Raw genomic sequence first — 25,477 nt, 5'->3', positions numbered from 1 at the left:
AGGTATGAAAGCTCTTTGTCATCTCAAAACATACAAGAAGTGCTAGCATGACAGAGCATCTACTGGGACATTTAAATCATCCTTTCTCTTTGAGTATCTTCATGTCAGATGAACGTAATGTGCATGGCAGGTTGAAGGTTAATAGAAGAATGTATATGTATAATCATATATCAGTATATGTATAATTATAGAAATTCATTGTTTTGGGTCACTGAAGATGCAGAATCTTGGATAAAATATTCCATGGACAACTCAGAAAAAAATAAGTGCAATGTTCACATGTGAGTTTAAAAAAAAAAAAAAAAGGCAAATAGAACATTAGAGATTATTTTAAAAAGGATGGAAAATAATAAAAAAGGGTCCTGTTATTTCACTGTATAAGCTGTGGTGTGCCCACATCTTCAGTACGGTGTGTTGTTGATCCCCCCACCTCAAAGTTGTGAGATGGCGAGGGAAGAGATTCAGAAGGAGGCAGCGAAGGTGATCAGAGGAGCAGAGAGGCTCCGGCCTGAGGAGTGGCAACGCTGAGAAAGCGACGCAACAGAAATCTGTAAAATTAAGCAAAGCATGGAAAAGGCGTGCTGGGAGTGACTGTTCACAGCAACAGCAGTGGAGGGCACTGGGTGAAGCAGGCAGTTGCGGGGATGGAAACAAAAGGAGGTGGCTCTTCACGTGGCGTGGTCAGGCTGCCGAGCTCCTCACCACAGGATGTGGATGCTGAGAGGTTACATCAGCTAATGAGGTGACTGGATGAGTTCATGGAAGAGAAATCCATCAAGGGCTATTAAATACAAAACCACTGCCTCTGGCTTAGGAAGTTTTGAGCTGCAAATTCTTGGAAGCTCGGTGAGTATCCTGAGGAAATATCGCTGTTGGTTTGCCTTGTTCTTGTACTCGCCCCTCGGCATCCGTGTCTGGCTGCGGCTGAGAGCGGGTGGTGAGCCAGGTGGTCCTCCAGTGTCTGCTCTGCAAAATGTAATGGGCCAGTGTCTGGCCGCCCTAGGCATCCACGGCCACGAGGCTCTCAGTGGCTTGCACCTTCACTGCTCAGGGCTGGCCCCATTGGAGCACATCGGCTGTGGAAAGAACTAGTTGGAAGTAGATAGATGAAGTGCTCCAAAGCAGAGCCAGGGCCTGAGCTAGAACTTCAGCAGTGCTGCAAAAAAAGCAGGGTACAGTGCTCAGACTTGCTCCCCAGTGTCCTATTATTAAGCCGTGCAGTCGTGGCAAGGATAGACAGCCTTATCTTCTTGGGTTCAAGTAGGCTCAGAAAGCAATTATATTCATGGAAGCAATCCCACCAAGAGGCACTGAATACCAGGACACAATGCCTGGCTGAAGAAGCCTCCGCTGGGAGACTGTAATATTGCTACATGCGTGCCCTGATCACACAGGCTTCCCAAAGCCTTTGCTGCTGCCCAGTGTCAGGGAGAGGATTCGGGGCAGGTGGTCATCTTCCCTGACCTGGTGGTGCTGTTTGAGACCAAGCTTTGAAATTCTGAACTGAGAATGTGAGGATGTGTTGGAAGTCAGTTTTCTTCAGCTACCCACTGCACTTAAGCACTGGTTAAAACAATAATGTCGTATTGACTGCTGTTTACTAAACCAGACAATTTGCTTAATCATCTGAAAGGCAGATATTAAAACCCTGGATTGCGCTTACTGCGGCAGTGCTAAACCAAAGACTGTGTATTGCTGTTCACTTAAGCATCGGTCAAAGCACAGTGCATTCAAATGCAGCTCATACTGATGGTATTTGTTAGCTTCTAGATGACATCTATTGCTATTAAAACAACAGCAACAATCCCGAACTCAGCAATGTCTAAGTCCTTCTGATCATTTCTTAAAATTTCTAGGTGCTAACTGATACAGAAACTCCAATGCAGCACTTAATGGAGCTCACAACTGTCTAGCTGTATATTTTCGGGCTACCTTATGTAATAAAATGTCAGGCCCTTACACTGCCTGCGCGAGAGAGGTTGCATAAGCAGCCTGGGGAAACAACCGGAGATCCAAGAGCCCTCCTGAATCCTGCACGTCTTGTTTGATTTCATCTAACATTATTTAATAAGTGATACTAACCCCTTTCCACCACCACCGCTCCACCCCCACCCCCCTGAGTTATCTCAGAGCAGTGATACTGATTTAATTTCATGCACAGACCTCACTTTTTAGAGAAGTCATCAAACTTTTCAGTCAATTGAGCAGTCTGATCTCTGAGTAGCCTTGAATTTTCTGTAATCAGCACTTAATCCAGTTAAAAATAAAAACACATTAAAAACAAAACCTTGAACAGGAAAATACTTGTTTTTCATTCTCAATTCTAATTTGGTAACCATTCTAAAAGTTCATCACTATGGTTTGTTCTGTCTTGGGATAAACAATCTATTATTCAAGCAAATTTATTATTTTTTTCCTTTAAAAATAGACAATACTGTTCAATCATTGGGAAGAAAACCAGCATGAGAAAATTATGATCAACTTTAACAGGCTTACAGATGGCAATGAATTTTTTTAAGCATAATTTTATCCCTGCGAACAAGAACAATTGAGTTTGATTATTTATTATTATTTTGTCATTGATGAGCAAATCAGACTCTTTTTCTCGCAATTCCCTCTGTTAGGTGTGTCAAATTTTTAAACTGGAGAGCAATTTTAATAAGGTAGCTCCCACCTGTAATCTCTAAATCAACAGGTGGATGTAGCCGTGCAAAACCTGAGAATTACTAGTTATCTGATTGAGTGAGCAGCTGAATTAATCCAACTTCAAGCATGTCCTAGACTTACTGGTTTGTGTAGGATGACTCTCATTAATATGTCATGAAGAATTGATATTGTATCTCCCATATTATGGATAAATGGTATGCTTGCAAAATCTTGTCAATAATGCGTATTATTACTCTGTGCAACGCGATCAGCTGGGGATGGGATATTTTTCTGCTATTCCTAGTTCTCATACAAAATATCTGCCTTGATGTTTTTGTTGGTAATTCTACATATTTTACTGATTTTGACATCTAGAATAGTAGAAGGTTTTAAATTGGAGGCTTTGCATTAGACATACCCACATTCCAGTTACACTTCCAGTGAGAGTTCCTTTAATTTATGATTTATAAAGAAGAAAATAGGTATACGATTTCTACATGGACCACTAAGGCCACTACTTACTTACGCAGAATCATCATCCTGTTCATCAGATGAGCATTGGGTTTTTTTAATTTGTTTTATCTTTGGTTGCCAAGCTGAGAAGTATATTTTATTCTCCAATCTACTTATCTTATGCTTCGCTTTCAGTATATTAATAGAATATTTGGGAAAGATACTTTCACACAAGCAGCCTAATCAAACAATAGTTCTGTGAACAAAATGGGTGCATTTCCAACAATCTCAGCAAAAGCAATACCGATAAAAAATAAATAGGTCACTCATATTCACTCTTGCATTTATATTTTTTTATAAGAAGGACTGAAGAAATTTGCTTGTTTCCTGGCCTGTCATTGAAGTCAATGGAAACTTTGCTGTAATAATTCTGGACCTTTAATTTGATTGTTTGCAAGGTGGCACGAGTCAGTTTTTTCATCTTTTTTCTTTCTTTCTTTCCGGCACAAAGGACCTTATTGTCACCTGATGCACACTGCTGTAGCTCAGCTGGTTGTAGCAATTAAATTTATACTGCTTGGCCCCTAATATCCATATTTCTTCAACACTGCATCGTCTTTTTCAGCAGCAGAATATCTTGCTATATCTTGCTGTTATTCAAGTATAAGAAATAAAACTGCATTTGCTATCTACCCTGCTGTCCTCATTAAGGCAAAACTCCCACTGAAATCAAGGAGAGTTTAGCTGACAAAGAATTTCTGACTTGAGCTTCTGAAAGGTCTAAACTCTGTCACTTTTTGGTTTTGAGGTGGTTTTTGGTTTTGTTTTTTGGGGTTTTGTTTTTTTTGTTTGTTTGTTTGGGGTTTTTTTAATTTATTTTTTCTCTCACCTTGTGTTTTAACTCTTCCTTCTCCTCCTTTTACATTTTTTAATCTTTAGCTTCCTTCACTAAGATCTTTTTTATTTTTACTTCAGTCAGACCTTAGAATCTTCTGCTTCCCACCTTCCCCTCTTCTCCTTTCTTCTCTCCTCTTACTGTCTCGCTCTCTCTTTCAGTTTTCCTTCTGCTATCCTCACCTTTACTGACTACAGCACTGTAAAAAGTTGATATACATCATGCATGTTTCCAGGAATTTCATTTAGCTTGTTTAGATCCCTTCTATGTACAGGTGCCTATATACTTGCCTTAGGGCAAAGCAGCAGTTTGCAAGATTGGTGATACAGACAGAGATTTATTTGTACAATATTCATCTCTGTAATCTTTCCTCCTCTTCTGAGTAGGATCTTGGAAGTTCTTCTGAAGTATTCATGCAGGGTTTCAGCAGTAAATTTTGTTCTGGACTGATAAAATAAATATTTGGCATAGTATTGCTGTCAGAAAAAAATACTTAAGGCTTTTGAAGTCTGTGTAAAAGGGGTTTTGTTGAGGATGACAAAACTGGAAATCTCCAAAGAAGCAGGTTTTATTCATAATTCTTCTACTGTGCAATGTTGCGAGCTTAGACCACATACATAATGCTTTCTGTGCATGACTTCTCTGATTCGTAAACTAGGGCAGCTTTACAGAGCATTGCAGGCTACGATCAATTCTGGGTGTCACTCATAGCCAGATATCTGAGGGGTGCACAAAGCGGGGGGCTCTGGGGTGCTAAATATACCATTGACAGAAAACGGAGCTAGCGGGAAGGCTTTTTTGGGCGTTGATCCATCTCGGTGGTTGGGATACATTAAGCAATGCTTTGTCACCACAGGCACTTTGCTTCCAGCTGTGCAACACCTGGTGGCGGTGGAGCTTTCCCTGGATGTCCCGCCTCCGCTGGTGACCTGCACAATGGCCGGGTTCCCCCCAATACCTCTTAATTATTTGCAGTTTTCAGATGGAAAACAGTTTGAAAGTGCCAAGTATTGTTATTTTCTTGCAAGTCTGACTGAAGTCTGAGTTCTTTTCCAGAAGACCTAATTTGTCCTTGTGAAATAAATAGTAGGTGTATGGCTTCTTAATGTATAGCGTAGCATTTCAAACTAATGTCATCAGCTTACTGTAGCATCTGGATCCCTGCAGACATACTTCTTAAAGTAAAAGGCATAACGCTAAACTTGCTTATTCACCCTTAAATAAGCAAACACATTTTCTCTTATTGTAATTGTTACAAACAATTTTTCATGGTATCCAATTGCCTGCTATGCTGGCAAACCAAAAATGTATCAAAAACTACAGGCTACAGAGAGAGTAATTCCAGTTAAAAAGACATTTCTTCTATTTGATTTTCTCAAAACCCTCCTCTTCCAAAGAACAATTTGAACTACATCTGAACAATAGATTTATTGTTGTTGATTGAATGAGAAATTTGATAAAGATAGCTTTTCTATTTCCATTAAAAATAGATTATTTTCCAGGGGACTGAAGGATATAAGTTCAATATTTAACTTTGAATTTCACATTTCATTTGCCCAGTCTATAATATATGTATTTTCAGAATCCTAATTGGCATTAGACTTGGCATATTTCTTTGCATATTTTTTCTCTGTGAGAAACTATTAGAGGGTCATTGCACTGGTTAATGAAAGAGGGCTGACATTCTGTGTAAATCGTGAGTATTTAAATATTCTCCTATGCAAATTTTGCCTTTTCATGAAAAAAAGTTTAAAGAGACATCTTAAAAAAAAAATCCTTAGAAGTGTTGAAAAATGCAGGTTACATTCATTCAAAACCTAGATATCCAGTGGTGGGAGGTGATGACACATTTCAAATTTGCTACTGTATAATTAAAAGGGGATTCCATGTAGGAGATGTAAGCATAAAAATTGGGTATGTCTCTTCACAATGCTGCTAGTTTTGCAGCTGAATTCCTCAATACTTTTCTTAGAGTGTATAATCAGTTATGCTTGTGCTGATTTAATCAATTATTCTTGTGCACAAACAAACAAACACAAACAGAAACCAGCTAATTTCAGACTGTCTTTGCAGCATCAGAACTAGAGACTTCACTTACAATGAAAGAAATATTATTTTCAAGCCTCTAGAATGATTTTAAAAATGGCAAAGATATATTTGGGAACTATCATACTTTTGGGTACCGGCAGCTGTGTATCCTTATGCAAAAGTGGATTTGGCTGAAAGACCAATTCATAAATATTGTATCTGAAGATTGCAGCAAGCTTTCATATTTGCAGGAGATAATGTAAAATGTGCAACATTTTTTTCTTCACTCGAAGAAGTTTCAGCTTAAACAGCTCGGTCTCCCAAATCTAACGAATAATGGCCAATGAACAAAAGTATCCATGGCTTCTTGAATCGTGGGGGCTGGAGACCATTCTGTCTGTGGAGGAGGAAAGGTCAGCCTGCTGTGGTCAGTCTAAAAACCCTCCTGCACACTGCCAAGCTGTGGAGCAGCTCGGAGGCAGGAGATGTCAATAAATAATTTGACTCCTGCACTCCGTCGCTTCCCATCTCTCAGTCTAGGAGCTTCCAAGCAAGCAACAGATTGCTCCTAGCTGCGTTGCTTGGAGAAACCAAGTGGGAGATGGGGGAACCTCTCATTTCTCTGTTAGAAAAAAAAGTCTTTTTTTTTTTTTTTTTTTCCTTTTTTCCTTTTTTCTAGACCTCCTCCGCCTTGATCTGCTGTTTGGGGAACTGAGGGGTGTAGTGGGGGAGGTAAGACTTATCTTTGATCTGATGGCTCCTTTCGTTCTGGGCTCCTCTCCAGCAAAAACTTTTCCCCCTTGGGGAAGCAGCGTTTTTCATGGCAGAGGCTCTGCATGCAAGAGCGCTGTGGAAGATCCTGAGCTCACCTGACATGCGCTTGACATTTTAGCACAGGTTCAGCAAAGCAGCTTTATTCAGGTAAACACTTGAGCACATGCTTTTCATTACACATTTGATCAGAATTTCATCCGAGTTTCTTTCCTGAGTGTGGAAAGACTTAAGCACATACTTAAGGGCTGAGTAGGTTCCCGGTCTGACTCACATACAGCGCAGCGAGAATGGGTTGGATGGAAAGGGAGCAGTCATCGTGGTAGCGTGGCAGCTGAGAAGTGGGACCTACCCTCTGAAAATCAGCACGCTACAAAGGGGCCTTGTTCTTCTGGGAGGCGGCTTCTTATCTGTATATGGCCCCAGCAAGAGGAGCAGGCCTGGAATTTTTACTTTCATCTGCCCATTCGTTCTCCTGTTTCACTTCATTTTGAATGACTCTGCACAGGGTTTGGAAGATCTGAAGTAGGCTTATAATTAAAATTAGTTTGGTTGTTCAGCAGCATCTTGTTTGGCAGTTTTATGATTTGCCCATCTGGCACCCCAAAAAGAGGATGGTGTTCTTTTGCAGAATACTTTGGGCGATCTGTATGTAAAGGCGATGCTGTATGCTAAGTGCTCTGAGGATTACTGAGACAGCATCAGCCACAGAAGGTTTCTGAAAACTAAGTATTTGTCAGCAGTGAACACATACCCAAACCTTTTGGCTCTTTCTAGCTACTTTATTCATGATAAAAGTTGGTTCACAGTTTTGCCTGCAAAACTTAAATTGATTCAAGCACTGATGTAACCTTTTTTGCTTATTTTGAGTATCTGAGTTATGAATCTAGATTAATGTTTTCCAGCACAGAGAAGGAAAGAGAAAGGCACTGCAGATCGAGCTCAGAAATGCTTCTGCAGGAAGGTCATTTTGGCAAGCCAAGTCTTGTCTGCTGTTAAAGGTCTTTGCTGACAACGATACATATGAGGGCACACTGGTAACTTTCTCTAGCTGATACCTACTGTAGGCAGTTACTTAACTGGCAAAACTAAACTGTTTCCCTGAACAGAATGAGCTATCCTAGCAAAAAGATGTTTGGGGGGAGTATAGTAGAGTCTGCACAAAGATGTTTCCAACATAGCGTTCATTGAAGGTGTTTTCACATTCTTCCACCCAAATTCTGAAAAACAGACTACACATAAATAAATTATGGACAATGGGTTCCAAAACCTCATCTGATGAATAGTCTTAATTGTTTCATTTCTTCTTTCACTTTAACCAGGAGCGTGGCTACAGTGGAGGCCACATGTTTTTCAGGAATTATAGGATAGGAAGGGTCTCAGTTCAAGCCAGCCTTTTTTCCTGCATTTTAATCTGGAGTTAATAACTTTTTGGATGTTTCTCTCTGGTCTTGTTACCCAGCTAGTCTGCAGGTTTCTTTTGGAGAAATTTGTTTGATGTGAAATTCCTCTCACTCTTCCAGAGTGTGACACCTCCTGCAAGACAACTGTCTTAAAGAAGAAAGCAATAACTGGGGAGCTGTGAGAGATTTCTGGCATGAACTCAGGCAGCACTGCCCCCATATTGTATTCTTCCATTTAAGACTGATTGTCCGTTGCTTTATCAAATCTTACCCAGTTTTGCTAAAGCCATAGATGCAAGACTGCTTTAATCCATCTAAATCTCTGCTGCTACTGCAAAGGATGATCCTGCCTTATTCCAAATTCTGGACACTCATTTTTGTTATTTCCCCTGTCCTGGACCAGTGGGCCAGAGCAAGAAGCTGATCGTACTGAAATTTAACCTTTTCTGTGTGTGGATGTGTTAATTTTCAGCTGTTGTGTTTTCCTAAATGGGTTCACTGTGCAGCCACACAAATGGTGGTGGTGGAGTCAAAGGAGGAAAGTGGGATTTCCCTTGGAGCCAGTGAGGGTTTAAGCTACTTTACAGTGTCCACTGAACATTTTCCAGGACATGTGAGTGTCCTGGAGGAGAAAAGAAGTGGGGCTGAGATTTGTCTTGAGGACACCTGACAAATGAAGAAATGAAGGCAAGGCTGAGACTGACTGAGTGGAGTTGTACCAGCTGGGCAAAGAGATAGTGAGCTGGACAAAAAAATGGACCAGCAGGAGAAGGAACATGGACAGTGGATGAGGAGCAAGGGAGACAAGGAAATCTGAGCTGCAATCCATGGCAGTGGGGAGAAAGGAGATAGGAGGGATGGAAAAGGAGCCTCTAGTACAAGCTTGGGTGAGGAGGGGGTGCTGTGGGCAAGGGGAAGAAGAGCATCGGGAAGGGAGCAAGCATGGAGCTGAGCCTGGGAGAGGGAGATCAGGGTGGTAACATGGGTGCAGTGCAGTAGGGAGAAAGAGGTTGGAGGAAAAGTCAAGGAGGTCTTTGGGCTGAGCAAAGTCTGACAGTGGGGTTGGAAAGCAAGGGGTGACACTCCAAGTTGCTTGGGAAGTACCTGGTTCTTGGAAAGCCAGAAATAAAGATGAGCACGTGTTCATCCTAAAGCATGGGGCTGCAGTGAGCAGTCTGAGGTACAGAAGGAGCCATCAGACTGGAGGTCAGGGGAACAGGCAGGGTCTGCTCGCTCATATGGGCAGCTGGGAGGGGAGCCCGGTGCTGGCAAACTCAGAACTCCTCTGCTGCCTCAGATCCCAGCGGAAGAACATCTCATCCCTGCCTCTCACTGCTCCCTCCCCCTTATCCCTACCTACAGCAGGACACTATGACTACTCCAGATGCAACAGCTTGTTAGCTGAAGTGACTGGAAGGCTGCTGATATTTTGGAAATGTCACAACAATTCAAAGTAATGAGGTTTTCCATTTTTTGAAAGACCTAACAAAGTCACACACTCACAGAAACTGCATTAAATGCTAACCGCTATGGATACATAGTTGAGTACTCAAAAATTAGGAAATAGTATCATTAGGTCTGCCTGTGTAATTTTAATTTATTCACTTCCTGCATATTCATTATGATTCAGTACTTAATGATTTCATGATCACACTATGATCAAATGATTTTTTTTGTTTTGTTGTTGCTGGCCATTTTAAGTCAGGTTAATTCACTGGCAGTTTCCAGTCAGTTCACTGAGTCACTACACAACTACTGGCATAAGCTGGGAGGGCAGTAGAAGGATGTGGCTGCTTTCGTGCCAGCAATGCTACCTTAGCCTGGCCAATACCAGTTCTGAAATTACAACATTAGAGTCCATATCGTAAGGTAATGACTTCAGTTTTATTAAATGTTGGCAAATCCAGGCAGCTTGTTAAATGGAGATATTCTTGTTGCAAAGAGTCCACACACCTGCAAAGCAAGGACTAATTTTTCTCAAGAACATATCAAATCTACTTCTTAACGCTTGGCTGAAGTCAGGAATAATTATAATTCCGAGGCAGACATCAGACTGCAAACTTTCAACCCAAGTGGTTTGATGAAGGAAATGTTCTGTGTAACCATGAAAGGTTCTGCAACTGGAAGAACCAGGCAAGTCTTCCTGGTAGGTGCTGTCCTCAGACTGCTCCCTAGAAAAGACAAGATCTGACAGTGGTCCAGGGAAGCTAGCCCTGAAAAAATGTTCATATTTCTTGCAGCCAAATACATGAGTCTTCCTAAAACCGTGAAGACTTCAGACTCTCGCCTTGATCATTCTACAAAGCTGTGGGTGCATTTACTGAGCAAAGCTTTTCTTAGAGGAGCTCCTCCATTTTCTCTCAAAAGTATTGGTTTTTTAACTTTAGGTCAGAGGAAAAATGGTAAAATGAAGCTCATTTGTAGGTCTACAGGCTACAAATAGTCATGTACAAAAACAGGGCTAAGAAGTGGTATTTTATGCACAGCACAGCTGAATTGTGCAGGGCGGTGCCAGAGTACCTACTGCAGGTAGGGAATGGACATGATCAACACCTGCCGCCACTAACAGCACTGTCTAGTTCAATTATTTTAGCTGATAGCAGGCCCAAAAGATAATTTGGAAGAACAGAATGAGCACAACACAGAGATACAAATGCGTGTAGCATGGGGAATAAACCAGAGGAGTTAAGAGATGTGCGTACACCTGCAGGGCTATGATCTTATTGGCATCATGGAGACGTGGTGCGATGGCTCCTGTGACTGGAGTGTTGGCATGGAAGGCGACAGGCAGGGGGGACGAGGTCACCCTCTGTGTCAGGGACCAGCTGGAGTGCATGGAGCTTTGCCTGGATGAGGAGCTGACCAAGAGCTTATGGGTCAGGATTAAAGGGAGGTCAGGGACCAGAGACGTTATAGTGGCGGTCTGCTACAGGCCACTGGACCAGGAGGACTGAGCAGATGAGGCCCTCGATAGATTGATAGGTGCAGCCTCACGTTCACAAGCACTGGTCCTCATGGGGAACTTCAACCACCCAGATACCTGTTGGAGGGACAACACAGCAGGGCATAAGCAATGCAGGAGGTTCCTGGAATGTGCTGACTGTCAGTTCTTTCTCCAGATGATGGAGGAGCCAAGGAGGAGAGGTGTTATGCCAGACCTTGTTCTCACCAACAAGGCGTGGCTGGTGGGGAATATGAAGCTCAAGGGCAGCCCTGGCTGCAGTGACCATGAAGTGGTGGAGTTGAAGATCCTCAGGGCAGTGAGGAGGGCACACAGCAATCTCACTACCCTAGACTTCAGGAGAGCAGACTTGGGACTCTTCAGGGATCTACTTGGCAGAGTACCATGAGATTAAGCCCTGAAGGGAAGAACAGCCCAATAAAGTTGGTTAATATTCAAGGATCACCTCCTCCAAGCTCAGGAGTGATGAATCCTGGCGAAGAGGAATTCAAGTAAGAACTCCAGGAGGCCTGCATGGTTGAACAAGGAGCTCCTGGACAAAGTCAAACATAAAAAGGAAGCCTACAGAGGGTAGAAGCAAGGACAGGTAGTCTGGGAGGAAAACAGAGAAATTGTCCAAGCAGCCAGAGATCAGGCTAGGAAGGCCAAAGCTCTGGTAGAATTAAATCTGGCCAGGGACATCAGGGGCAACAAGAAAAGCTTTTATAGGTACACTGGTGATAAAAGGAAGACTAGGGAAAATGTGGACCCTCTCAGAAAGGAAACGGGAAACCTGGTTACCAGGTATATGGAGAAGGCTGAGGTACTCAGCAACTTCTTTTGCCTCAGTCTACACTGGCAAATGCTCCAGCCACACTACCGAAGTTGCAAAAGGCAAAGGTGGAGACTGGGAGGATGAAGAACCACCCAGCGTAGGAGAAGATCAGGTTCAAGACCATCTAAGAAATCTGAAGGTGCACAAGTCCATGGGACTTGATGAGACACATCTGTGGGTCCTGAGAGAACTGGCAAATGAAGTGGCTGAGCCACTAACCATCATATCTGAGAACTCATGGCAGTTTGGTGGAAGTTACAGCTGACTGGAAAAGGGGAAACATGACCCCTGTTTTTAAAAAGGGAAGAAAGGACAACCTGGAGATCTACAGGCTAGTCAGTCTCACCTCTATGCCCAGCAAGACCATGGAGTGGATCCTCCTGGAAACTATACTAGGGCACGTGGAAAATTGGGAGGTTGATTGGTGACAGCCAGAAGGCTTCACTAAGGGCAAATTGTGTCTGACAAATTTGGTGGCCTTCTATGATGAGATTACAGCATTGATGGATAAGAGAAGAGCAACTGGCGTCATCTACCTGGACTTGTGCAAAGCATTTGACACTGTCCCACATGACATTCTTGTCTCTAAATTGGGGAAACATGAATTTGGCAGGTGGTCCACTCTCTGGATAAGGAATTGGCTGGATGGTCACATTCAAAGAATTGCGGTCAATGGCTCAATGTCCAAGTAGAGAGAGGTGACAAGTGGTATTCTTCAAGGATTGGTGTTGGGACCACTGCTGTTTAACATCTTTGTCAATGACATGTACAGTGGGACTAAGTGCACCCTCAGCAAGTTCACCGAGGTCACCAAGCTGTGTGGTGTGGTTGACATGCTGGAGGGAAGGGATGCCATTCAGAGGAACCCAGACAGGCTGGCAAGGTGGGCTGTGTGAACCTCATGAAATTCAGCAAGACCATGTGCAAAGTCTTGCACAAAGGCCAGGGCAATCTCAAGCACACATACAGGCTGGGCGAAGCGTGGACTGAGCCTGAGGAGATGGACTTTTGGGTATTAGTGTATGGAAAACTGACTGTGAGCCAGTAATGTGCGCTCACAACCCAGAAATCCAACCATGTCCTGGGCTGCATCAAGAGAAGTGTGGCCAGCAGGTTGAGGGAGGTGATCCTTTCCATCTACTCCACTCTTGTGAGACCCTACCTGCACTACCGCATGTGGCCCCCCATGTAAGAAAGACGAGGGCCTCTTCAAGTAGGTCCAGAGGAGGCCATGAAGATGCTCAGAGGGCTGGAGCACCTCTCCTATGTGGACAGGCTGAGAGAATTGGGGTTGTTCAGCCTGGAGAAGAGAAGGCTCCGGGGAGACTTTATAGCAGCCTTCCAGTACTTATAGGGGACCTACAGTAAGGCTTGGGAGGTACTCTATCAGGGAGTGTAATGACAGGACAAGGGGAAATTGTTTTAAACTGAAAGAGGGTAGATTTAGATTAGGCATAAGGAGGAAATCCTTCCCTGTGCTGGGGGTGAGGCGCTGGCCCAGGGTGCCCAGAGCAGCTGTGGCTGCCCCCCCCTCCCTGGAAGGGTTCAAGGCCAGGTTGGACGGGGCTGGGAGCCCCCTGGGCTGGGGGAAGGGGGCCCTGCCTGGGGCAGGGGGCCTGGAACTAGATGGTCTTTAAGGTCCCTTCCAACCCAAACCATCCTATGATTCTATGGTATGATTCTGTGGTATTTCTGGGTCATGACCAGTTCCCTTATAAATCCCCAGTGCCACAGCAAGCATGGAAGATGGTTCCAAGACGGGACATTTCCAATGACTAGCTACTGGGTTCAAACCTACTTTGCACCAGGCAAGCAGTGACAGGCACATTTAGGATGAGATCCTGACTCCTTTGAACTTTAATGCGACCAAAATTTTGCCTTCATGACACAGGGGTTTGGGGCTGTGCTGAGGCCATTGGATGCTGATTCCTGATGTGCCATGCTCTGTTCACCACTTTCTGCTACTTTGATTCAACATGCATAATTTTTTGGCCCCTTCATCTGTTTTAAAAAGGGGGGTTTTGTGGTTCAGCAAGCTTGAAGTAGGTCAAAGGGGGAAAAAATGCATTTTATTTAATTGCAAAGTATTTCCCTGGAAACTTTGTTTCTAATAAGTTATACAGTTAAAAAGCTAGTTTAAAAGATTAAATTCGACATAGAATTTGAAATGTACATAACTGAGAAATAATAAATATTGAGCCCACAGTGCTACTTTCTTGTTTTCAGGTGTTGCTGCTGCTATGATATCTGTTTCGGTATGGTTAAATCAGCCTTTCAAGATTTTAAATTAAAAATTCAAACTGGTTTAAATAGACTAATAAAGATTTCTTTCTTGCTAATAGTCATTTTTGTGACTACCTCAGTGATCTAATTTTCATTTTAAAGAACTATGCACTATTTTTATATCTTAGAAAATATCATTTGTTCGTGTTCAGAACTATATAAAGCTTCAACAGTTCTTTTTGATATGAATTATTTCAAGATTGTCAGTATGTAACCAAACTCTTGAGATCAAACAGACTTTCTAATTAGTTTTCTGATCTTCTAATTACATCTTTTAGAAGCAGATTGACAGGCACTAATGAAACTTTTTATGTATATTTATAATTTACTTTCTACAAAACCTTGTACAGATGGAATTTTATTGTCTATTCATATACTCCTTAAGCTAAGGAAATACAAACTTTAAGAATCGTACTGTAACGATGTTGTTGCTTGCTTGCTGAGCTGGAGTTGCATGTGCTGGTTTGTGTTACATCTGTAAGGCAACAAAGTATTAAAACTTGTGCTTAAGTTTGAAGTTATTTTTATTGTTGAAGTGACTTGATTACTCTCATGCATCAATGTCTTCAGGAGAGTAATAGGTCTTGTTTCTATCATATATTTTTATGCTTCAAGCCTATATGTATGCAAAATATCATCCTTCAGTTGTGAGCTGTTTAAGAACACAGCTTTATGCATTTCTCTTCTGCTCTGCAAGACTGAGAAGCTCTGCAAAATAGGATAATGTAAACAGTAAGAATAAAAACCTTAGTGGTATCCATACGTCACATCCTGTCAGATTGATGCATTAACTTGCTGGATTATGGGCTTCAGTGAGCAAAAAGCAAAGCAAGCTGTAAATGAAAGTTTGACCTGTTTTTCCATATAATTAAAATAGTCAGTAGATTTTAAACTGATGGAAGGCAGTGGGCTCTGCTAAAAGAGAAGGCAGAAATTGAAAGCAAGTATAAGCTACCTGTTAGATAGCTCTTCAGGAGAGAGAGTCATTCCTTCATTTATCTTGGTATATGGAGACCAAAAGCTCCCCCATGGACTTTTGAGGGATACAGTTAACATCTGAAGTCCATCTATTATAGCTACAGTAAATACATTGTTGTCATGGTAATGCAGTGATCAGAGTCTGAGGGAAAAACTCCAGCATTTCTGTGGTTCATAGTGTGAGATGAAAGGAAGGCTTGACAAGAAATAAAATAGAATTGATAAGCATTTAGTTTAAGTTGGTGTTGCAACCTTCCAGAAAGATAGTATGAATTTTAATTTAAAATGAAACAATTTCAATTTAATTATGTGATTTTTTATTGATATTGTTATTACTCAGAATAATGATGTCATTGTTGCCTTGGAAAGGTGGCAGTTTTCTTCCCCAAATCAATTCCTAATTTTTCGGGGCAAAGTTGACCCAACTGGGGCCCTTGCAAGGCCATGCAGGGAAGTCACTGTGTGCAACTGGGAGGACTGACAAGCAGATTTATTGAGGGATTAAAGGTGAGGTTTCACAACAGAATACAGTTTATTTAAATCCACTCTACCCCTGAATGCACTTAAATGGTGGAGGGCCGGTCCCATTGGCACCCCTAGTCTGGCAAAGGCCAGCTTGCCAGCCTGCCTGTGCACTTCTGCCGGTTGCCTTCTGCTATGAGACCTAGTGGGGCTTCTGCAGAAGTCCCTTCAGCTCTTTACATCAGAAAATAAAAGACGAAAAAGACAAATACGGCTATTTTTTTGCCAGCTTATAGAATTGAACCAGCTCCCAGAAGGAACAGGGACCAGCCAGTAAGGATGAGCAAGGCAGGAAAAGCAGAAGGGGAAAAGAGCTCCTCTGTTTGGTGGCCATGAGCCATTTGGCTGGCCCACTGTTTGTGGCCTTGAGCATTCAAGATGCAGGACCTGAACTGCATGCTCACCAAGCAGGTGAAATACATATCGCCAAGGCAGCGCAGGGTGGAAGGGTGCCTTGAAACCCTGCCTTCCTCTGCTACTTCAGCACCTTACTAAGGGCTGTGCTTAGGGCCATCTGTGAGGGAGAAATACAAAGCCCCAGTCGCTTTTGCATTTAGGTGACAAATCTTTTCCTCTGGGTTGTGAATCCTACCCCAGGGTGGCCTGCTTCCCCCGTTATATTGCATGAGACACCTGGTTCAGGCTTCTGATTTCCATTCCGGTAAGAGTTGCTTGAACATTAGGCCTGGCTGCACAGAATATTACCCAGCTCAGATCCCTTTTCAGAGCAATCGTCTCCTTTGCCAACATGCTCACAGTGTGTTTCTAGCCCTAGTCTAATATTACTTGCTCACAGTGAATATCTCATTATTCCAAAGCCATGTCCTTCACTTCAGTGGTGTAGCTTAATGGGGTATACGCATGCATGCCCATAAATCTTGATGGATCAAGCTGTGCAAGCTTTAGTCCCAGTGAAAGGGGATGACTCACCTGATGAAGTGCTCACTAGTCAAAGCAAAAGCTGCACAAAGGAAATCTTAAGTGTTAAAATAATCTTTTGTCAACAGGGACAGATTCTGACCCCCTTAATCACAGTGACTGCATCTTACAAGTAGTCCCAATGAATGAACTGAAACTACTTGCAGAGTAATAAAGTAGCTCTCCTGGGAGAAAGGGTACTGAATTCCAGCTATAGGTCATCAACCTTGTGTTAAAGTCTCAATCCATTCAGTTGATGTCTCATGGTTAATGTTCCATGACAGCCCTTTAATATACAAGAAAACAGCTTAATCTGAGGGAGCTCTCCTGGCATGTTATAAATTTCATCAGTATTGAAGGGACCTTTGAAATTACAATTACAAAAAAGATGTGAAATGTCACGCAACATGGTGATGATCAAATGCTGAGCACTCTTCTGACATTTCATGGATACTGGAGTAGGCCCACAGCCCATTGCCCAACAGCCTAAATAAAGGCATAAAAATGGAGGGAAAGGCAAACACAAGATAAAATTCAAAGGGAAAACTGCAAAACCTAAAAGGAAAGTAATAAAGGAGAATTTCGCTTCCAAAGTGCTTGATTGTCTGAACAGAATTGATGAGAGTGTGGAAATCACAAGGGTGGTCTCCATGCAGGATTAAGACTGCTTTCACTGTATTTTTTAAACATAAGCAGTACAAAAGCTGAGTGCATGTGAGCCATCATGCATAAGACTTGTATAAACACCATGACTGCTAATCTGGAGCCCTCCCTGGAGTTTTAAGAAAATCCTTGCCAGAAAAGGACTAGTGACCTTAATATTATTTTATTCAATAGTTACTGTGTCAAAAAACAATTCAACTTTGCAGACTTAAATGGTAAGAAAGTAATTGTCTTGAGTATATTACTGCCTCATGCAGTTATCAACCTAAACAAAGTATATAGAAAAGTAGTTTTGTCTGGGTAAGGACTTTATGTTATGCCCCAGAGGAATTAAAACTCCAGGAAAGGAAACAGAAAAATCTAGAAAATTAAGAAAAACAATTACTACAATTTAATAGCATGTTTAAAGCATATACTTATTTTAGAACATGTACTCAGCATCTACCCTTACTAGGTTTTTAGGATGTACAAGCAAGTACCAGATGATATATACCACTAAGTCACAATGAAAAGGTCGATAAAAGTATCTGCAAAACTTGCATTTTTCCTGGACTGAAGCCTGGTTTTGCAAAAAAAAAAAAAATAATTAGAAGAGAACACGGAGATGAAAGTATTAAATGTACTTTTTTAGTTCCAAATAGACTGTAAATCAAGCATACATAAGTTTTCATCAGTCTTAAGGCAGCACTTAGCTGTATAGAATATCAAGCATCGAAAAGAAAGACCATCACTTCTGAGATGCACTCACTGTTCTCATTTGTAATTTATCCTGTAAAAATGCAGCAGCAGAATGTTAATGCTCTTTGGTTAGGTTTTTAAAACTCAAGGAATACTGAAGTCAAAGTGATGTGCTCAGTCTCACAGCATGATAATTTTTTAAGAATGAACTCAAAGTGATTTCAGAGGCTTCTCTTGCTCCTGAATCCCCATCCTGTGCTTTTGCAATTCTGCTTCTGAGCATTTAATATATTATTTTTATCTCTGTGTCTGATAGGGCTATCCAAACAGAGGGCAAGCTAAATGCCAGGCTACATGTCTGAAGGAATAGTAAAATAAAGGGTCATCGTATAAACAAAGTAAAGTGGAGGTTTTTATAACAAGACCCAGTTTTCTTTCTTTTCCTTTAGATGATTGTCCTTGTACATTTTTGGAGGGAAAAAGAAGACTTGCTAGCCTAGGTGAAGAGGCTGAGGCCTGAAAGAGGGAAGAAGAGGAGTTTGATTTGTTTAGGAAGTCGAAGAAGGGTACACATGAAAAGGCAGTAATGGAGCTTCCTGAGATCCTGGGGAACTAGAGAGAGGGAGAGGGGGGTTAACCTGAGCTGGCTCCTTTATTGTTAGCTGGCACGTCTCATGCGAGAAGTATTTGACTGGTTTTGATAACTCTCTTAAAATTGGGTTTCTCGTGCCCTAAGAGTTCCTGTTTCCCTCCATTGACTAAAGGCAGTTTTGTCAGTTACTGCTGCTGCCAGTATCTGTACTGTAAAGACCTGAACTTAGAATCAGAACCCAGATGTATAAAAGTTAGACATTGTTACCTCTAATCTACTAGTTTGTTAATACTTACAGGATCCGGTCCTTGAAACCTGCCTGGTTTGGGTATTGAGATAAGAGTGATTTTCCTGGGACAATAAGGATCATTTGATCATGCTCTGTGTGTATGGTTGTGTGAGAACCTGTCTGACTATCTTCTGAACCTGCTGGCCAATTTTTTAAGTTTGATAGAAAGGCAAAGATCTCAAAATTACTGAATATCTTCAGCTTTTGTGACAATAGATACCTGTCCCAGCAGACACCAGAGAACCTACACAAGAGCTTTCTGACAGAACACATTAGGACATCAGCTGGTATTGGTTTCACTGCTCACAAAACTTACCTGCAAATGCTTCCGTTTGGGTCTGGATGCAGTGGAAGATTAAGTGGCTCACATCTGCAATAAGTTGTTCCACACCTGTAATATTGCTCTTAACACAAAATTTAGGAGTAAGGTGACATGAATCTGCTTGCTGCTAGTGCTTGCTTATGGCCAGCTTCTGCCTACAGACATCCTTGACCTGGGTCCTATCATGCCTAGGAATACCATGATTTTGTGCATGATTGTGTTTTAAAAGATAAACATTTTAAAAAGAAAAAGTCAGAAACCAGGAAAGAAAATAAGTAAGAACCCTTTGGAAATTAGGAAAGGTGGATGGGCTTAGGGCCAGGCTCTTGAATTCATGGTGGTAGCAGTTTTGGCAGATGAAGTATTATATTAATGGTTGCTCTGGAGAGATTTTTGTGTAGTGATGGCACACTTCGTCTCCTCTGGCCACAAAAAAAGGAATCACAAGTGGAAGGGATTACTAATGGGAAATGCTGTATTATTTTCATAGGTCTAAGAGATGATTTGAAAAAGTGAATACTCAGGGAAAGCCAAAATCACTCTTAACACTGCAGCATTTAGACCTGCTCTTGTCTAACTGCTGTTCTAGAGACGTACCAAAAAAAAAAAAAAAAAAGCTAGAAATGTGGTGCTGTTGATTACATCAGTAGGATCCACTGATCTGGGGACTTGCACACAGCCAGCTGGCTTCTCTTTGAACTTTTTGAGGCCAGCCTTGTCAGTGGCACGTGAGCTGGGTGCAACAGGAGAGAAAGGCAATCACCTAGGAAAGTGAGGAGATAAAGAAACCGCCCGCTGAGCGCCGAGCTTGCTGCTCACAGAGCTGCTGATAAATATCACAGGTTTTATCTGGAAGGTCTGAGGTCTTCCCCGTCACGGATTTGTAATTTTTCTTCTCCTCCACTGCTTAACATTTCGCTTCCCCTCAGAGCAAGTGGGAGCTGGCTACTCTGCCTGCCCTAGATGAGTCACTCCTCCAGATAAGCCTGACTGACTTCAAAACTCAAGTTACTCCGCATCGAGTGTAAAACGTTGAGACAGAAAAAAGCAGACTGCAAATGAGGAATCGCTCCTGCCAAATTCTAGTCCCCATCACATAAAGCCATGCTATTTCATGTGTGAGGTGACGTGCTGTTTTGAACTGACTTCAGCTGATCGTAAAACAAAAATGATGTTGTAATTGCCACATAAAGGCTTCTGACATAGCAGGGGAGAAAACTTCAATCTGTCGCAACCTGTTCCCTTTGAGGAAGAAAAGGTGACTGAGGAAGTGTTATTTGGCACAGAACAGCGAATCAGAAGCAGAAATATAGTCCTCTCTCATTTTTTGGAAGCGTTTACACTTGCTAATATGCCACTCAGTGCTCTTAAAAACTCAACTCTTCGTTCCTACCTGGCAGCAAACTGAGAATCTACTTTCCTAGTAACGTGCCAGAAAAATAGAGCTTCCTCAGAACCAAAAATTTCAGTCCAATGTGCAATACAGCAGTTAGAACAGCGAATGTTTCACTGATCCACAGGAAGGCTGCTCTCTGTTTGGGACGTCCTGGATGGGGAATTCCTGCACAGCCCTGAAGCAGAAAGATTGCCTTTGAGTTTTCCCATCTCTACACTTCTAAAAGTACCCAGCCCGCTGCCAGGAAGGTAGTTAATGTGGCAGATGGGGCTCGAGCAAGATGTAAAGGTGGCTATTCAGGCCCTCGGACTTTGGTTATAACACCTGCTTTATCTTTAGGGAGGCTGGGGAGGAGCGGGGAATGTCAGTGTAGGACTGACAGTGAACCTCCATTGTGTCCTCCTGAAGCAGAGCAGCACTGCTTTATAGCAGTGCAATCAGACGGCACCATGCAGCCACCGCACTGTGAAGGATGTGAGCCAGGGCTGTTTTCAAAGGAATTCTCCAATGAGTCAAAAACTAAGTGACATTTATTTGATATTTTTGTAGAGAATGAAGTGAAAGGGGCTGTATAAAAAAGTCAAAAATCTCTTCTATATTCTAAACATAGCCATAACCAGGCAAGAGTATATCATCCTGGATCAGAATAACTTGCAGGACTTCATCTCTTCAGTCACTGCTCTTCCTAATCCTGACCACAGGCCTATCTACCCATAGTTATAAGGCCTCTACCCAGATGAGACTGTAATACCCTCAACATGCACGTACTATAGCACCCATCAGTGAACATAACCGTATGGACACAAATGTTAATGGTAAGATGAATCCAAGTCAATAAGACATACCATGCTCAAAGCTACTTTCAGCCCTTTACTCCACACAGATCAACTTCTTCTGCTTGGCCTTGGGGTAGAGACAATTAAAACTAGGATTAACATTCAGGTTATTGCTAGCAATCACAGGGGCAGGAGAATTCAGTTTATTGCTACAAGAGATCACTGGGATATACTTTAATACCAGATGATGAGAGGAAAACCTAGGTTTATTGTCAGTTGAAGCCTAGCTCTTGGAGCTGTGGGTGCAGAGGCTGACAGCCAGCCAGGGAGGAGAGGAGGAGATATTGGGCAACTTTTACGCAGTGTTTGTGATAAGAGATATGGTTAAATTTTAGATGTGGAAATACTGAACGAGGAGAAATATTCCTGGATTGCACAAGGCCAGAAGGCTGGGATGAAAGGAGAGATGACAGGACCACATGATCTAAGCTGAATTTTGGCCCCATGAGGGTTACTGCAGGACAGGTAAGGAAATCTAGGGGTACATGTGGAGTGGGGCTGAGTGGTAAGAACTACAGCAAAGGGCAGTTCTCTTTGCTTCTGGATCCTACAACATCTGTAGGGGGAGAGGCAGATGAGGAAAGAGTCAAACAGTTCACATTTGCTTTTTTAACTGTTAGGACTCTTCAGGTGATAATTAAAGATAGGATTAGGCTTAGGATGGTGGTTATGGTTGAAAACAGTCAGGGCTGAGGTACTCAGTCTGCTGGTACAGTCAGCAGAGCCTGTTGGGCTGCAGTGAGGGCTATGGACCTCTGCTGAGAGGTAGCTGTTTTACTGGCTTCGTTTTGGTTGGAGTTAGGGGACAGAGGATCTGAAGAGTTTAATTAATTTTTTAATTGTGTAAGGACCAGGGTGAGAGGGTGGTAGCAGGTTGCCCCAGGATGCTTAGAGAAGATTAGTTTTCATTTGGGGTTTAGGAGGGACTGCAGAAACTGAAGCACCCCACCCCAGGTTTACAGCCGCAATTAATCCTCAGTCATTTGCTCATTCTTCCCCAGGCCTTGTCCCAGCCCTACAGATCCAGTCAGATATGAGACGCCTAATTCAGTCATACCTCTAAACCTAACTTGCACATCAGAAGAAGTTCACATGCCCTTCTTCACAGTACAAATAACTACCTGCTCTTCAGCCCCAACACCAACTGCCATCATCCAGCCCTGCTGGACTTGCAGGTCTGCCAGTTAACACTCTTGAAGCCACTGCAGCCCACTACCCCATCCTTCAACCCTACCTCTAACACTGACCCTCATCCTTGCTATACTCTAGCAGCCCGTATCTACTCCAGCTTTATTCACAAGCTATTTGCTCTACTGGCATTTGTGCTCAGTCCATCTCAGTAGGCCTACAAGGCTTTCTAACATTGCTCATAGCCATTCCCGCTGCAACACGGACGCTCGTGCAGGACCCAGGACAAGAAAGGGTTTGTCCCAGCACCTGTGATGTTCCAGCCAAAGCTGTTTTGCAGGATTCAGAAAATGGGGCAGAAGTTGGGGAAGGAGATGAAAAGTCTTTGCTAATGAGCATGCGTCACATATAAATATAACAAAATGTAGAAAGCTGTAAGTTGCTTGACTCCTCACATCAGTGACTGGTGATCCCACTTGCTCATTCACTCAGAGGGAACAAGTCACTGACCAGACAATGTTCTGTTCTCTTCAGCAGCAGAGACATCGTCTCAAGAAATGGTTCCTCTTTCTGCTTTCTTAATGTAATACTGCCTTTATTCCTAAGCTACCTGCATGCAAAACCTAGCTAGCTTCTACATGCACATGGCTGGTGCATGATAGACCTTGGCAGAACATGTATATTTGGCAAGACTGTGAAGCCATACTTGTTTTCAGGTCACTTTGTCCTGGTTTTGTATCAAAGCTTTTCATATCAAGAGCAGTTTCATTTCAGTAAGCTAATAATAGCCCTTGAAAAATCTTATGTATCAGCAACAATACTCCCCACAGCTGAAAATCGAATTTAAGAGTTTATGTTGCACTAGGGGGAGTGGTGAGGAAGCCTACATGTTGGCCCAGGCTCAGGCGTAGCCTTCCATTTGCACAGGGAGGCCTGCAGCGAGGTTTTGCCGTTGTCTGTAACCGAAATATCAGTTAAGTCCTGTGAGATCCAGTAATTAACTCAGCTTTTTGGGTCCAAACTCTAGTTCTACCCTAGCCATTAAATCCCAGACTAACATAACCTAGAGCACATTATTTCCATCCAGCCCTACAGCTGGTCATGCTTTACTGCATTTACATTCTTTCTAGCTTTATAAGCTTTGTTTTTCCCAGCGATTACACTTGCTTTTCATCCCCATCAGACCTTAGTCCCAACCTCAGCTCCAGACTTAAGTAACTCAAATCTCCAGAATTAATAAATATCAACCTATACCAACTCACAGCCCTGCAGTCTGAGGGAGCCAGGCAGAACTCTTCAGTTCCAGCTTTTCTGAAGCCAGACACCAGCCAATGCCATTCGTAAATTTGTATTAGGGGCCGTGTTGGACAGCCTGTGCTGTCTTTTGAGCCACGAACCCCTAACACAGAACGATGCTCTGGGAAGGATCTCAGCAGCAGACATGAGCTTTGTTGATGGTATCAAGCTTGTTCTTTGAAAATTCCAGTAGCGCATGGGCAAGGTGCGTTTTAGTTTGACTTTTAACTATAGAGCAAGAACAGGCCCTGCACATTGTCCTGTGTTATTTTCTAGTTTTCTTTATGCACAAGGACAGCAGTAACTGCACATATGACTCAAGAAATGTTTGTGGATAAAGATTGCTTTTCTCAATGCCTCATTGTGAAATGGACACCTCAGAAAACAGACACATACGTCATGCTATTGTTAGTGTTTTGGCACTGCTTTTGAGAAAGCAGGAGTGCAGTTAGTTTAGTCAAGGTCATTAGAGCAGTTCCATTAGGATGGTGTACATTTTCCTGAGCAAATAACAGTAGTACTATCTATCTCCAAGCTATGTTTTCACAATAGAGCTGAATCAATGTATCTGATTCCAGTTCACATGCATTCATTTTACTTACCAGTGGAAACTGATATTGCCAATCTTTGATAAGCACTTAAATTAATTCCTTCCAGACATTTCATTTAATGCCTTTCAGCCTGATGGAGTTAAATTAGCAGGACTAACTACTTAAGACTACTGAAAAAGAAAGTAAAACATTATAGGATTAGATATTTGAGACAAGTTTACACATTAGCATATCCAATCTATACAATACAGGTGTTAAAAAGGGCTTCACTTATTCCCTAATTAGGAGCAAACCTTTGATAAGAGCAGACCGTAGGTATCTCAAGACACGGTCTCCCCTGTGAATGGGAGAACCACATCGTTATGCAGCTGCACACTGTGCTGCCACTCTGTATTTTAAATAGCGCCATGACATCAAGTTTTTTTAAAGAAAGGGGTGCATTCTCAATGGAAGTGGAAATGTAGAGGTACTATTTTCCTCAGTTTCTTTAAGAGCAGTATTCAGAGCTGCCTTGCTGCTCTCACTTGGTAGGACCATTTCCCTGTTTGAAACCTGGGATCGGGCACCCACAGACACAGTGCTAGCAGGTCTCCAGTCACACCGGGGAGGTTAGGTGTGAAGCAGCACCACTATATGGCTTTACCATGGCTCTCTCACTGGAAATTATGGGGCTGGCTGGCACCTCAGCATCTCCTACCATTCTGGTGAAGAAGGCCCACAAAAGCTTTCTGGTTGAAAGGCATGAGTCACCTCTTAGAGGATCGCCATCCCTTGCTGGTCTCCCAGAACTGGAAACCTGCAGGGGAAGTTCACATCATGCCCACATCACCTCCGGCATCAGCATCTCAAGGTGGTGACTACCCAGTGCAGGGGAAGAAGCAACAGGTCATTTGGGAGTTTTTATTCTGGGAAACACCTACACCAGTGGACACTGCCTGCAAGTACCTTATGAGTTATGTGCAAATGAGACACTTCTAATATGAAATTCTGGAATATTTATGTATCTTCCTGTTAGTTTTTAGTGAAAAAGTCAGAAAATCTTAATTATTTGAG

The 25,477-nt window shown here is 42.5% G+C and overlaps 1 protein-coding gene across 8 annotated transcripts in view; it reads left to right on the top strand.

Moving 5' to 3' along the window:
- The window catches only part of NPAS2 (neuronal PAS domain protein 2), a 109,214-nt gene that overhangs the window by 6,378 nt on the left and 77,359 nt on the right, over positions 1–25,477 (top strand). Inside the window, exon 1 of one of the 8 annotated variants that reach the window (XM_042806154.1) lies at positions 21,893–21,914. The exons of the other annotated variants lie outside the window; for them this stretch is intronic. The gene's annotated coding sequence lies outside the window, so the exon portion shown is untranslated. Of the gene's footprint in view, positions 1–21,892; positions 21,915–25,477 lie in introns of those variants that run through there. 8 annotated transcript variants of the gene reach the window in all.

Source organism: Tyto alba, unplaced genomic scaffold (genome assembly GCF_018691265.1).
Source record: "Tyto alba isolate M040663 unplaced genomic scaffold, T.alba_DEE_v4.0 Super-Scaffold_45, whole genome shotgun sequence".
NCBI lineage: Eukaryota > Metazoa > Chordata > Aves > Strigiformes > Tytonidae > Tyto > Tyto alba.
The sequence above is the reverse complement of the archived record's forward strand: the minus strand, read 5'-3'. Positions and strand labels throughout refer to the sequence as shown.